General features: G+C 38.4%; 1 long non-coding RNA gene across 1 annotated transcript in view; it reads right to left on the reverse strand.

Annotated features, from left to right (window-relative positions):
• Nucleotides 1-885: 885 nt before the first annotated feature.
• The window catches only part of LOC140523831 (uncharacterized), a 46,915-nt gene continuing 33,394 nt past the window's right edge, over nt 886-14,406 (reverse strand). Inside the window, exon 2 of the long non-coding RNA XR_011973483.1 lies at nt 886-1,061. This is a non-coding gene — a long non-coding RNA (uncharacterized lncRNA). The remainder of the gene's footprint in view (nt 1,062-14,406) is intronic.

Here is a 14,406-nt window from a genome sequence, read left to right on the forward strand (position 1 = left end):
GACTAGGAATGGAGGGTAGCCTTCAGAATTCAGATGTTCTGAAATAACTTCCTTCTTTTCAAACTGGATAAATATACAATTGTATATGTGTGCTCTTTTTGGCACAATTCCCAAGGTAAAGCTGATAGATTTGAATTAAATTAGTTTTCTTCAGAAAAATAAACTAGTTTAGTTGTTACTATGTCACATTTTATTTGGATTCTGGGTGCAGAAATCCCTCTCTGCTGTGCTTTACAAAGTGGGAAAGTCCTTTGCACAATTAAAAAGAGGAACAGCATAGTAATAACCACATTGCAAGAATTAGAGGAAGTTACATTTCTTTTTTGTTTTCAGGACTATCATTATTTAATGTCTTTTCCCCACCATTCTTTCTCATTGCATCAAGTAGGGATAAACTTATATGACTTAAAAGCCTCATGGGATGACCAGGAGCTAGACTCCCAGTTTGGCCAGGAAACAACGCCTTGAGTGACTGGCTAAAGCCCTGGCTTTCAGCAGTGGTGAGTGGGTTCTTCCAAAGCAAACAACCTTCGACCCACAGTCTTCATTTTGGCCCATCAGGTCAACAGTTGTTTCACAGAACATCGGCAATTGTCTTTCTCCTTGTGTCAGGAGGCTCTTGAAACATTATACGAGGATAATTAAGTGGTGAATAAGGGTCAATGTGGACAAATAAATCAAACTGATAGTTTGAACACAGACTGATTGAGCAAAAACAAGGAATTCTGCCATGCCTGTTACTGAAGCTCTTGATGTTAACTGACTTTGTTAACATTACATCCAAAGGAAGCAAGTGGGAAAGCTTTGTGTGGAATCAAAAGCTGAGCAAAGAGACATGGGCTTTAATTGTTCAGCTTTATTTTTTAAATAAAGACATGCAGTGCATCAATTTAGCTGACTTTAATGGAGCACAAAACTGAATCCATTCTTTAGAATGCTAATTGAGTTAGAAGATTCTTTCTTCCCGCAGAACAGGGATGCTAGGAGCACCGGTGCCATAATCAGACTGCAGACGCAGAGGTTCAGGTTTGGAAGATAGGAAGCTGGGTAAATTCATGTATCTGGCAAGAAAGATCCAACAGATTAATGAATGAAAACTTACTGGTGTAAATATTACCAAAAAAATACTGTACAACAAGCCCACCAGATGGTGAATGTGAAAGCTTTTATGATCAGAAACCACAGAGATCAAGGTCATTAACTTATGCAGAGGATTTTGTTGGGCAGAAGGTCAGCTTAGCAGTTCTAAAAAACAAAGGAAGGAAGAAAGAAAGAAGGGAAGAAGGGATAAAAGAGAAAGGAAGAAAGGGAACACTGAACAGGTTACATATATTCTGCACACAAATCAAAGTCTTTCTTAGGAAGAAAACAACTCATTTGAAAATCAGTGAAGGAAAAACTCAGTAACAAGTAAGTACAATAATCGAACAATTTGTTCTTTAATTACATTTGAAGCAAAGGATTTCAACTTCCCTTGAAGATTAAAAAAATGGCTGATACTACATACTTGTGATTACATGGTGGCAAATATATGACTCCTCATGAAACTTGAAGTAATCTATATGTTGACATTTTTCATTAGTCCTTTTACCCCATAAAAAGAAAGTGTCAATGACTGAGAGTGGAGTAAAATGAATTAAATGTATATATCTTCAAATAGATTATTGCATCTCTTTTTGAGATTTAGCCATTAACAATATTTTCTTGCTATAGTGTATAAATTGAAACATTCTTGTCTTCTAAAAGATACATACTATATTGAAATGAAAGACATTTATTTTATTATTCTGTGATAAATAGAATTTATCTAGAATCCTAACATATAGAAAGTATTTCTCTCAAGAATCTAATGCAGAAAAAGAAAATAAATCATGGACAGAAAATTTAAAAAAACTCTTCCCTTCTGCCCATTTTATACTTAAGGAATTTAGCAAAATTGGAAAATGTGGCCAATATTTCAAATCAGAAATTCAATAGATTAATGTCAACTGAACATCAGTGTAAATTGGATGACATGTTTGTACACAATTGTATGGCCAGGATTATATCTACTCATCTGCAGATATTCACAAATGTAACTTATTTTTTTCCTTCTGCTTAGATTCATGTAAATAATACTATTTGATACTACTATGGCCTTTCAAGTTAGTTGAGATGAACTAAGAGCTAAAAATAATAAGATTGGTGCTAATTACTACAATGTCCTTATGTTGTTTTTTCATAAATAAAACTTCATATAATGAATCTAAGGGAAGCCCATCTCTGAGCCTACATAAGTTATGAGAAAGTTGGCTTAGAAAGGTGTAATGGATTATAGTGGAGGATGAAGGGACGCCAATACCATATCCAATCAGCCTTTTTCTTAAAGGTCAGGACATTCTGTCTGGGTCCACTTGCGTTTTTGATTCTGCCGTTTCCCTATTCAGGAACACAATGTAACTGTCAGTCTCAACAACCGCTCTTGGATTCTCTGGCTCCACTGCTCAGGGGTAACATACAATATTTCACATCCACAAAACAATCCAACGTCTGCGTAGGCAAACCATATGATTACCATGGGGAGCAATATTGACACACCCTACTGAGAGCTCTTAAGGAGACTCTTAAAAGAGCTACCTCTAAAAAAAGAATAAGGCTTTACTGTTTGGGGTTTGGCTTGGTTGCCAGATAGCATATTCATGTTTCGTTTTTTTCATGGGCTGAAGTTAAATGCAAATGTTCTTCCTTCTGCCTCATTTCAAGGATTGGAGACAGCTTTACTGCTTTGTGAACCACTGCCAGTCTCTGAGTAGGAAGGTCTTAGACATTAGAAATACGTTATCACATTAATGGCATCATTCTTGAATTTTCCCCAGTGTGTGTTTTGTGTATATTATTTATTTCTTTCTCCCAGATAAAACCAGAAACGATTCAGATTTATAAGTGCCAAGGATGAGTTCTGGCTAACTAGGGAGGACCTAAAATTGATGCACTGTCTTCTATTACTTTCCCACCATACAGATATAAATTGATCTGCAGGGAAGAGTTCAGTGGGTGTGGTAATTCTTTAGAGGGCTTTACTTAAACTTCTTAATGGTAAGGCAATTGATTAGACTAGAGTAATACTGATGAAATCTTCTACAGGAAATTAAATGAAGCAAATATGTCATATTTTTTTTTAAACGGGAACATTTTCTGATTACATATGAACTCATTTTCCTTCTACCTCTTTGATTTATTGCTAGATTTTCCATTTAAGCTCTGTTTTAGACTAATTTTCACTTTCCACTCATTAATTCTTTCATTCGTCCCCTCATTTTCTTTCCACTTCCTTGTAATTTCCCAGAATATAAAATCTCTTAGTCTCTCCCTTTTGTGAATTTCCAGGTCAGGCATTCTCTTTCCTACTTTCTTTTTTTTTTTTTTTTGAAAGTTCAGCTGTGTTGGTGACATTCTCTTCAAATCGGTAGTACTAATTGAATTCATGATGTAAAAATCTATATTTAATGATTTTTTTTGGAAGCTAATTGATGCCTTCATATTGTAAGTTTGACAAAATCACTGTGTTTAAATCCTGCTTACAATCCTGTTTATGGTTTCAGCTCATCAAGCTCACACTGCATGCAGTTTTTGTGCATATGTTATTTATTTCCACCAACAGACCTTAATGAACCATAATTTTGACTAGTCCTATCACCTACAATCCTTCAACATGGTTGAGTTTTCAGACTTTGTCACTCTGAGTCTATTCTTTGTTGCAGTTTACTGAGTTGTGCAGTTGTGTTGTGATAGAGGGTTCCTAGTAATTAAGGAAAGGTTGCTTCTAACAGAAGGCACACATGCTTATGACATTAGAATATATTCTCTCCTATTGAAAAGAAGTAATTATTAGAGTGGGGAGGCAGTTGGCCTAGTGGACAGAGAACTGGCTTTAATGTCAGGAAGATTTTGGTTCAAGTCTCACTTCTGACACATACTGGCTTCATGATCCTTAGCAAGTCATTTAATTTCTTGCTACTTCACGGAATTCTTTCAGACTGGATGGTATAGACAGACCAGTTGCTGATATGCATAGGTAGAGGAATTTTCATGAGGCAATTCGTATACCTGTGAAATCACAGTCCTAGATATCTCCCCTTCCTCTCTTCCAAATCTTTATAATAAATTAAATAGAACCTAGGTTCCTTAAAAAAAAATCTGGTGACATTTTCCATCTTTAGAATCTTCTTTTGGAAGTATCAAAAAAAATCAACCATTGAGAGCTTTAAAGCTTCATTGTCTTCAACACAGCTTTCTTTTGAAAGAACTGTATGACATAGTGGGTAAAATGTTCCACCTGGGTTCAGAAAGCATGGGGTTTGTTGGGTACTTCTTTGATCCTTAGTTTCCTCATCTATAAAATGAGAATAATAATAATAATCTATCTCATGAAGCTATTTTGAGAATTCAGTGAGATAATGGAAGCAATGCACTTCAAAAAGGTTTATGTGCTCCATAAGTAATAGATATTATTTCCAAATGCATTGGGTCAAAGCCAATGCCTCTCCCCAGATTTCTTAGTGCCATTTCCACTTTGGTAATTACTGACAGATATGCCTACTTTCTTATCTTTACAGAATCTCAATGAGAATGATTTTGATCATACACTTTAGAACTATGAGAAAACTTGGAGTTTATTTGGTCCAACACTATCATAAAGACATCAAGTGACCTGCCAAGGTCACAATGGCAGTAAGTAAAAGAGCTGATATTCAAAACTTGGCCTCTTGCCTCCAAATACAGTGCTTTGAATTATACTTCCCCACCAATGAATATATCAAGAATATCCTAGGGAAAAAAAAAAACACATGAAAAAAGAGCAGTCAGATTTTTGTGGATGAATTTTTATAGCAGTATACACACACACACACATAACTATTTTCTGTAGTATGTGGTCTGTATACACACACACACACACACACACACACACACACACACACTAATACAACTATAAACATGGGAGAGTGGAAAAAAAGCTTTGTCTCTAGAGTCAGAAGTTCACATCCAGCCTCTGACATTACTTGTGTGAGCCTGGGCAAATCACGGAGCCTTCCATGGGCCTTAGTTTGATTGAATGAAAGAATGAATGGAGCATTTATTAAGCATATACTATGTGCTGAACATTGTGTTGAACACTGGGGATTAAAACAGAAAATTAAGACAATCTCTCTTCTCAAAGAACTCACATTCTAATGGGGGAAATAAGATATCTGGAAATTGGCTTATCTATAAACTGAGGGGGCTGGAATAGAGGGCCTCTAAGATCCATGTTAGTTCTAAATCTAAGATTTTATGAACTAAAAGAAATGTTTACAGCAGCAGTTCTCAAAGTATAGTCCTGGGAACCCTGAGGTTGTCCAAAATCCTTTTAGGGGGTCTATGAGGTCAAATTTATTTTCTTTTTTTTTTTTCTTTTTTTTTTTTTTTTTTTACCACCGTTTATTTTTTATTGCTTTTTTCTTTCTTTCTTTCTTTTTATTTAACTTTTAACATTTATTTTCACACAATTTTGGGTTACAAATTTTCTCCCCTTTTATCCCCTCCCCCCCCCCAGACCCAAGCTTTCTAATTGCCCCTGTGACCTATCTGCTCTCTCCTCTATCCTCCCTCCCTGCCCTTGTCTCCTTCTTCTCTTTTGTCCTGTAGGGCCAGATAGCTTTCTTGACCCCTTAACCTGTATTTCTTGTTACCCAGTGGTAAGAACATTACATTTGGTCCTAACACTTTGAGTTCCAACTTCTTTAGCTCCTTCCCTCTCCACCCCTTCCTCTTGGAAGACAGGCAATTCAATATAGGCCATATCTGTTTAGTTTTGCAAATGATTTCCATACTAGTTGTGTTGTATAGGACTAACTATATTTCCCTCCATCCTATCCTGTCCCCCATTACTTCTATTTTCTTATGGTCCTTTCCCTCCCCATGAGTGTCGACCTCATATTGCATTCTCCTCCCCATGCCCTCCCCTCTATCCTCCCCCCCACCCTGCTTGTGCCCCTGTCTCCCACTCTCCTGTATTATGAGATAGGTTTTCCTATCAAAATGAGTGTGCATTATATTCTTTCCTTTAGTGGATTGTGATGAGAGTAGACCTCATGTTTTTCTCTTGCCTCCCCTCTTTATCCAACCACTAATAAGTCTTTTGCTTGCCTCTTTTATGAGAGATAATTTGCCCCATATAACTTCTGCCTTTCTCCTTCCAATATTTCTCTCTCACTGCTTGATTTCATTTTTTTTTTTAAGATATGATCCCATCCTCTTCAATTCACTCTGTGCACTCTGTCTCTATGTATGTGTGCATGTGTGCATGTGTGTGTGTGTGTGTGTGCTCCCACCCAGTACCCAGATACTGAAATGTTTCAAGAGTTACAAATATTGTCTTTCCATGTAGGAATGTAAACAGTTCAACTTTAGTAAGTCCCTTATGACTTCTCTTTGCTGTTCACCTTTTCATGGTTCTCTTCATTCTTGTGTTTGAAAGGCAAATTTTCTTTCCAGCTCTGGTCTTTTCATCAGGAAAATTTGAAAGTCCTCTATTTCATTGAAAGACCATTTTTTTCTCCTGAAGTATTATACTCAGTTTTGCTGGGTAGGTGATTCTTGGCTTCAGTCCTAGTTCCTTTGACTTCTGGAATATCCTATTCCATTCCCTTCTATCCCTCAATGTAGAGGGTACCAGATCTTGTGCTATCCTGATTGTATTTCCACAATACTTGAATTGTTTCTTTCTAGCTGCTTGCAATATTTTCTCCTTCACCTGGGAATTCTGGAATTTGGCCACAATGCTCCTGGGAGTTTCTCTTTTTGGATCTCTTTCATGCGGTGTTCTGCAGATTCCTTGAATATTTATTTTGCCTTCTGGTTCTAGAATCTCAGGGCAGTTTTCCTTGATAATTTCATGGAAGATGATGTCTAGGCTCTTCTTTTGATCATGGTTTTCAGGTAGTCCCAGAATTTTTACATTGTCTCTCCTGATTCTATTTTCCAGCTCAGTTGTTTTTCCAATAAGATATTTCACATCATCTTCCATTTTTCGAATCTGCACAGTATGTTCTGAGATATCTGTCTTTCTCATAAAGTCCTTAGCGTCCATCCGTACCATTCCAGTTTTGAAAGATCTATTTTCTTCAGTGAGCTTTTGAATCTCCTTTTCCATTTGGTTAATTCTGCTTTTGAAAGCATTCTTCTCCTCATTGGCTTCTTGAACCTCCCTTGCCAGCTGAGTTAGGCTAGTTCTCAGGGTGCCAATTACTTCAAGATTTTTTTGGTTCTCCTTTAGCAGGGAGCTGATCTGCTTTTCATGCTTCTCCCTCATCCCTCTCATTTCCCTTCCCAGTCTTTCCTCCACCTCTCTAACTTGATTTTCAAAATTCCTCTTGAGCTCTTCCATGGCCCGAACCCATTGGGTGGGCTGGGACACAGAATCCTCGATTTCTGTGTCTTTGCCTGATGGCAAGCATTGTTCCTCCCCATCAGAAAGGAAGGGAGGAAGTGTCTTTTCTCTGGTAAAGTACCCTTCAATGGTTTTATTTCTTTTCCCTTTTCTTGACATTCTCCCCAACCAGTGACCTGACCTCTGAATGTTCTCCTCACACCCACCTTGCCTCCTGGTCCTCCCAGCCAGCGTTTGGGGACTGAGATTCAAATGCTACTTCCCGCCTTAGGGTTTTTGGCGGGGGCAGGGCTGCTATTCAGTGCGAGAATTAAGTCCAGGTGGTCAGGGGCAGGGCCGCCTCTCTGGCTCAGTTCCCTCAGGGGGTTTATGCACAGACCATCCACAATGGATCCAGGCTCCCGCCCGTTTGGGGAGCCCCTGTCTGTAGCCGCCTCTCAGCTTCTATCTCCTGGGGGGGCCCGAGCCATGGGGGCACCCCACTCCCCTCTCGACCTGCCAAAGACACTCTCTCACCTATCCCTGTCAGTCACCTGTTGGTGGGGGGGCTAGTGCCGCCGCTGGAGATCCCGTCTCTGGAGCCTTTTCGGATCTGTACCTCTCGGAGCCGCGGCTGCCGCCACCGCAGGTCCATGCGGTCTCCGCGTCTGCAGCACGATGGACCTTTTGCGAGAGGTTTGCAGGTCCCTCTGTGGGTGGGGGAACCCGCGTGGCCACTGGAGATCCCATCCCCGTAGCCCTCTCGGATCTTTTCCTCACGGTGTCGTGGCCACGGCAGGGCTGCCCTCTGCTCCCCGTCCCGGCGCCCAGTCCACGGCGCGAAGGACCCCCCGCGAGAGGTTTGCAGGTCTCTCCGGAACAGAAATCTCCCTCGTTCCAATATTCCGTGGTCTCTGGGTGCAGAATTCGCCCTGGGTTGGTCCCCTCTAGCCGTTCTGTGGTTTGTTAGTTCGGAGCTATGTGTATGTGTGTCTTTCTACTTCGCCATCTTGGCTCCACCCCCTCAAATTTATTTTCAACACTAAGATATTTTAATTTCTAAAGTAGTAAATATCAACAGAAATAACCCATATTTTTTATAAAAAGAAGTTCACTGGGAGGGTCTTTCAATTATTTTTGAGTATTAAGGTTCCTGAGACCAAAAAATTTGAGAATTGCTCATCTGGAGAATTCATGGTCCTGTTGTGTTTATTATTTGTGAATTACCAAAAACAAACAAACAAACAAACAAACAAACAATAAATCGTCTTGATGCAGAAAAACCCAAATTGAAAAGGTTTCATTTCACAAGGTATTTTCCATGTCTAGGCTAACAAAATGTAGGATTCCTTGGAAGGGGCAACTAGAAATATAACTTTGCTCAATGACCTCCATTTTCAAGCGAGGTATGGAACAGAAAGATGTAGATCCCATGACAGCCTACATGTCATATGTGAAACCCAAATTGAAGAGGAATTCCCTATATTTAAGGAATGTCTCCAGACATTTCCAATTGCCAGTACTGACAGCATTCAACCCTAGAACCCTATAGGATCTCATTAATCCAATCCATAATCCCTCAAGGGACAAAAGCTTCCTGAAAGTTTGAAATGTACAGAGGTAGAATGTGTTGTCTTAGAAATGGTGGGTTCTCCATTATTGAAGGTCTTCAAGCAAAATCTGTATAACACATATCACTTATGTTGTGGAGGAGGCTCTTGTTCAGATATAGGTTGGACTAGATGAACTCTGAAGTACCTTCAGACTCTTAGAGTCTGTAGTTCTGTGTTTCTGTGAAACCAGAAGGAATATCTGAGGAGACCCTCATGAGGGAGTGTAGCAGCAAATACCCAAGCATACACAGGAGGACTTGTTGTACAGATTCTTAGATCTGCTTTACTAAAAGGAAAGCAACTTTTGAGGGGTCAACAATGTATTTTAATAATATTCACCAACACAGAAAATACAAGTAGAGAAATAAAGACCAACAGACAGGGCTTCTAACTGTCTGACCACAAGCAATATATACATCACTGATCAAAAGACAGATGCAACTGTCTGACCATTACATAGATACATAGTTACCAGAGAGAGAAGCACCAACATCTGGGTTTTCAAAGAGGGAAGTGGGTGTGGGGAAGTAGGGGGATGGGTGGTGGCTACCCAGAGCCTCATCTGACCCTCTAAACTTCTTCCAAGAAGCCTCCAATGCAAAACCTCACTCCAGTGTGTGTGTGTGTGTGTGTGTGTGTGTGTGTGTGTGTGTGTGTATTAGAGCCAGAGGGCATGACCCTCCTGACCCATTGCCTTGTTAGCAATTAAAAGTGTGGGTTTTCCTTCAAACCAAGCCTCTCCTGGTCTGAGAGCCATTAATGGGTGGGGAAGATTTTTCATTAACATTACAGGGAGCAGATGCAGTGATTGAGGGTTTTGAAACTCTGTATGGGGATAATGACATGGGGATGTTGGACATGGAAAGCAGAAGAGAAGAGCTGTTATGACTTTTTCATCCTTTATGATATTTTTTGTACTTCAGCATCCTTATCAAGAATGGCCACCAGTTCTTTGTCCACCAAGGAGTGAGGTGAAGACCTCTAGTGCACTAATGCTACTTTGTGAATTTGTTAGTAGTTCTCCATTTACATGTTTTCCAGTTTGTGAGCTCAGAGATTTAGGGTTGGGAAAGAACTTGAAGTCATTGAGCTCAACCCTTCTGATTTTAAAGATGAGGAAACTGAGGCCCAGAGAAACAAAGTGAATTCTCAAGTTTATGCAGGTAGTAAGTAGTAGAGCTGGAAACTGAATACATGTCCTTGGCTCCAAATCTAATGCTCTTTCTATTACATGTTGCCCTTCCTTCCTAGGCCTTCATTTTGAAAGTTATTTGTTGAAACAATTCACTTTCTCTTCATGCAGCCTACAAAGCACAATAAATTAAAATGTAATAAAAAACAATGATACTTGTTTAGACAAAATTAAATAGCCAATCCAATATTTTGCCTTTGTTGGTGGCACCAGGGGACATTTTGTGGAAAGAACGTGGTAATATACAAAGAGTAGAAATGTTTCTTAAATATTCCTAACACTCTATTATGGGTAGATCATCCCTTCCTAAATCTATTTCTATTTTCCAACTGAACTACCTGTACAGGTTATGTGTTCCCAAACTGTGAACCACACAGATTCATTTCAATTCAAACAAAATTTATTAGGATCTAGATAGACACTGCTAGGCACTTGGGAGTACAAAGATATGGACCATTCACTGCACTAAGGGAGCTTACAGCCTAATAGTGAAATAGCAAAGATACAATGATATAAATTAGTAATATCATTCATTGTGACCTAAGGGCACCCTGAAGCCAACTCATACCAATTCTTAAGAACCCATGGTTATAATTTCAGCATGAACATTTAATAGAAACTGACAGATGCTACAAATCAGTTTGATTTCTTATTTTTTTGATTGTCTAGATTTAATAAAGTGACAGAAAAATGTTAATGCTGATTAAACTTAAAAGCATCGGTCACCTCCCCTCCCCCCTTTTTTGGAGAGAACTGGTTATTACACATTTACCAACACACTCCTGTTGCAACCCTATCAAAAGCAGTACTATTTTTAGTTGGTGCAGTTTTTTTTTGTTTTGTTCTATTTTGCTATTGCAGTGGCGAGTATATAAATAATTACGATTCAAGGGAGTATATGAAGACATCCAGCTAAAATGCAATGAAAAATTTGAAGAGAAAGATATCATTTTTAGTTTGGAGGCACAGATTATGTTAGAGAATATTCATGGAATATTACTTGAACCTTGAAAGGTAAGAGCAGGAAGATGGGATATGAGAAATCCACTTCAAGTTTGGAGTCTTTTAAAAGCAGAGGTGAATACTGGACAAGTCAATATCTTAACAGAACACAAAGAGTAGTAGATCAGTTTGGTTAGAATTCAGAGTTATGTGATGGGGAGTAGTATGAGGCTAGGCCAGAAAGTTAGATTATGGAGAACCTTCAATGCCAGGAACAGGAGTTTATACTTTATAGGCAATGGGGAAGTACTGGGGTTTTCAAATAGAAGAGTGACATTATGAGAGTGGTATGTAAGGAAAATTTCTCAGTTATTGTCATGAAGAATGAATTGGAGAAGAGATAGACTGGAAGTAGCAAGACAGTTTAATATTATTGTGGACATGAGGAAATGAGGTAATTGTAGCAAGAAAAGGAAAGGTAAGGGAGTAAGTGGATGCAAACAGTATTGTAGAGGTAGAATCAGCAATATATTGGAAGTGGGGAGGGATGGAGAAGAGTCAAAGACAAAGTTCAAAGTTATGAAACTGCCTCATTGGGAGCATGGTATCATGACATCAATGGAAATGGAGAAATTAGGGGAAGAGAGATTGTCAGAGGGAAGACGAGTTTGATTTTGGATATGTTGAACTTGAGATGTTAGTGGGACATCTAGGGGGCTATACACACATATACATACAGATATATATATATGTATGTTTATACACATACACACACACACACACACACACATATATATATATGAGACAAGAGCTCTAGGGATGGCAATAAAGACGGGAATCATCTGCAAAGACATAATCATTGAAATTGAGAGAATAGATAATGTCATCAAGTGGGAGAGTGTAAAGAGGTCCAAATTCAGAACATTTATTTAAGAATATGAGAAGTCTGAGGAGTCAGGAAAGTACATACAGTAGTGGTCATAGAGGAAAGGAGGCTGGTCAACAGTTACAGATGGTATATGAAGTTCAAGGAACATGAGAACAGAAAGAAAGACGTTTTTCATTTGGTTATAAGAAGTCATTAGTAACCTTGGCAAGAAGTATTTCAACAGAGCGTGGAGAATGGAGGTCCAATTGCAAGATATTGAGGAAGGAAGGGGTGTGAGGAGGTAGAGTCAACAATGAAGATCAGTTTAGGTAATTGCTGTCCATTAGTATTAGAGGTAACATAGAGATTAGAGAAAAGTTTAGAGCATAATGATGAAATGGGAAGCTGGAGAAGTTTCTGTCCTCTCCTGAGTGGATTCTTTACAGTGCGGCATCATGATTGCATTAAAAAATACTGTATTGTGAATGTCTATAATATCAAAAATATTCATGTTCACACATCAATATAAAATGCATTACAAAGTCTAATATGAATATTTTTAAATTCACTGTCTCATTGCTTCCCTTTGACATCAAAGATAATTTGAGTGTTTGCTGAAATCATTCAGGAAAAATAGAGGGGGGACTCCACTGAGAGTACCTTTTAATGTACATATTTGCCTATGTGATTTTCAAAGCCTATGACCCCAAAGTCTTCTCTCTTATAATATCTGTAAAGCAACAGTATCTACTTATTTGTTTCTGACATAAATTTACTTAGTAATGTCATTCAGTGTGATTGAATAGTGCCCTGGAGCCAACTCATACCAGGTCTTGAAAACTGATAGTTAAATTTTCAGTGTGAACATTTAATAGAACTGAGGCAGACGCATAGACAGATGCTACAGATCAGTTTGATTTATTGTTGATTGTCTAGACTTATTAAAGCGTTAGAAAAATGTTAATGCTGATTAAACTTAAAAGTATTGGTAACTTTTTTTTTTGAGAGAACTGGTTGTTAAACATTTACTCACACACCCCTACTCTATCAAAAGTGATACCATTTTTAAATGGTAAAGCTTTTTGTTTGTTTTATTTTGCTAGTACAGTGGCAAGTGTGCCATTGGGCATGGTTTCCCTGAAGGTCTTTCTTCTAGCTAAAGAGACTCACAGGTTGAAAAAAACTAACAAACAAACAAGAACAGTCTCATGCCCCTCAGGCAGTTAGGGATTGGGTGGAGGAAAATTGTTGTCTTTGCCTCTATGTTTTGGGTTTCATTCAGTCTTATGACTAAGCTTCTACCACTTCACCTCCCCTTCTAAAGTAATTTTTGGGTAATGTAGATCAGATTGTGTGAATTCTAAATTTCCTTCTGGGCAAGTCAGTTAACCTCTCAGGCCTCAGTTTCCTCATCTGTAAAATAAAGTAGCTTGATTCAATGACCTCTAATTTTCTTTCCAGCTCTAAATACATGGTCCTATAAATCTGTGATCCTGTGAGCTACAGAGAAACCAGTTAGATTTACATACAATGGGTATTATTTATGTTAAACCAGTGGCTTTTAAAGGTAAAGCAGATAGAAGATATTATTTATTATTATATGAATGACTGCTTTGTATAAACAATTGCAGAATCTCCTCTCCTAAATCAGGTGCCTACAATTCCCAAAGGATTACCTCTGCTTGGGTAATAGGAATAATCTACATGTTAAAAGGCTGACACTACTGGCTTGCATCAAATGAGATAATGTTTGTAAAATACTTAGCACAGACAGGGCTTGTCTCATACTAGTCACTATGTAAATGCTTATTCCCTTCCCCATAATTCATTTTCCTTCCATGTTCCAATCTACAAATCTAACTCACAAGATAATATCAATAGCCCCTGTGTTAAATCATTGGTGGCGTGGATGAAATGTTTGATCAAGCTATCTCTTCAAAACAATCATCAAAGCAATCTTTTAGCCAGGGCTGGGACAGGATTTCAGAGGACCCAAGTTTAAGTCCCACTTTTGGGCAGTCTTTGGGCAAATCTCTTAACCGCTCTTGGAGTCATCTTCCTCATCTGTATAATTAGGGAGTTGGAATAGATTTCTCTAAAATTCCTTTCAACTCTAAATCTTTGCTATTATGGGATGATATATAGACTACTGTCTTTAAATCAAAGCTAGTGAAAGGTTTTGGGAAAGATTTATATAATGATATCCAGTATTACTTGCATTTATTTCCTGTGTCTCTTCTCACTATTATCGTTCAGGCTCTGCCTGTTACTTGGACTATTGCTAATACCCTTAACTCCTTGCCTTCTTCCCTCTGGTATGTCTTATATTTAATTAATCTTAAATATCACTTTAAGATTAAACTACCTAACACGGAGCTCCTAATATCTCATATTACTTCCCTTC

Source organism: Notamacropus eugenii, chromosome 2, assembly GCF_028372415.1.
Source record: "Notamacropus eugenii isolate mMacEug1 chromosome 2, mMacEug1.pri_v2, whole genome shotgun sequence".
Lineage (NCBI taxonomy): Eukaryota > Metazoa > Chordata > Mammalia > Diprotodontia > Macropodidae > Notamacropus > Notamacropus eugenii.